The 1,486-nt window shown below is 32.5% G+C and overlaps 1 protein-coding gene across 2 annotated transcripts in view; it reads right to left on the bottom strand.

Annotated features, from left to right (window-relative positions):
• Nucleotides 1–1,486, bottom strand: part of KLF7 (Kruppel like factor 7) — a 77,671-nt gene that overhangs the window by 35,972 nt on the left and 40,213 nt on the right. The gene's annotated exons all lie outside the window — the stretch shown is intronic.

Genomic DNA, 1,486 nt, shown 5'->3' with positions numbered 1-1,486 from the left:
TGACTATTCAGATTGTAAATGAGGGAATAGTTAATTGACTGTGGTTCACTGGTATTAACCAGAGTTAATCAAACTTTGTTCTATCAAAATCAAAACTATCACCATGTTAGGCATATAGAAAGATTCTGAATTTCTAGATATTTCTAGATAGGAAGGTATTTTAGTGCTTAGTGCCTATTAAGGATTTCTTGAGGATCTTACATGTTCAATGTGGACATCAGAAATTGGTTCAAATGTGATACATATATAATGTAAAGGGAATACAGTTGAAAGTACATTCAGTTTTGACTACAATACCTAGTTTCAAATATCTGTTCAGCTGAGATAACTTTAATCAAAACATTCTTTCTCTGTGATACATGAAAATAGCATGAACAGTGATTTATCCTACAAAGCTGTCTCTAAATAAAACTGATTGAAGTTGAATATGTTTCACACATATTCACTAAAGGAGATTTATTTATTTATTATAATGAAACTGACAGCCTAGAATAAAAACAGCTATAACAATAACAATAAAATGTGGCAGGCCCCCCACAAACATATTAACTCTAGAGCTGGGAACAGAGTCAGGATTTAAAAGGGCCTTCCAGAACCCCAGGAGTACAAGCATCTGGGAGCTGCTCCAGAGGGCAAGAGCTACAATGGAGAAGGCATGCTTCCTCAGTCCCACAAGATGAAATTCAGTTGAGAGGACCGTGTGGCAGAAAAAATGAAAATAGGCTGATCCTAAGTTAACCAGCGTCTAAGTCATGATCAGTAATAATCAGTAAAATCAGTAATAATGTAAAATTAACAGTAATACTTTATCTTTTAGTATGAGTAAATATAGGTGAGGGAATATATATATATATATATTTTGCAAAAGTAGGGGCAACTGAAATGCTTATGTGATAAAATTATGACCCCTTTCAAGGCCAGAACCAGACTCTCATGAATATGGCTTGATCTACAGTGAATTATAATTCTTTGAACAGGCTGGCTGGGTAGCAATCAACAAAACTAATAAAAATTTGGCTTTCATTTCTAAACATAATTGCATTCCACCAAATAATCTATAGAATTATAAAGCAGCTGTGACATAAAGACCATCATCCCTCATTGATAGGATCTTTAGGAGCATTAATCTTAATCTTTATAAAAGGAGAGAATTATACCAGAGGTGCCTTCTATGCTCAAGGAATGTAATTTAACTTCCTCAAATAGTCAAACACAATCTCCCTAATGAAAACTTCCTATGTCAATTATTATTATTGTTATTGCTATTATTGTTATTGTTGTTATTATTATATTTATTTGCCACCTATCTCACTATGGGGCTACTCAAAGCAGCTCATAACCATAAAAAATGAAAATAAAAAGGAAGTTCAAACAAAAGTAAAATAATAGAACAATAAAACAAAATATGCTGTATGATTATTTGTATTCTCAGTAATCTGGGAAATTCTGACAAAATGTTACTAATATAGGAATTATAGAGCCATAC

Source organism: Protobothrops mucrosquamatus, unplaced genomic scaffold, assembly GCF_001527695.2.
Source record: "Protobothrops mucrosquamatus isolate PMUCROS unplaced genomic scaffold, P.Mucros_1.0 scaffold444, whole genome shotgun sequence".
In the NCBI taxonomy this organism is placed as follows: domain Eukaryota; kingdom Metazoa; phylum Chordata; class Lepidosauria; order Squamata; family Viperidae; genus Protobothrops; species Protobothrops mucrosquamatus.
Note: the sequence above shows the minus strand (reverse complement) of the source record. Positions and strands in the feature narration are given on the sequence as shown.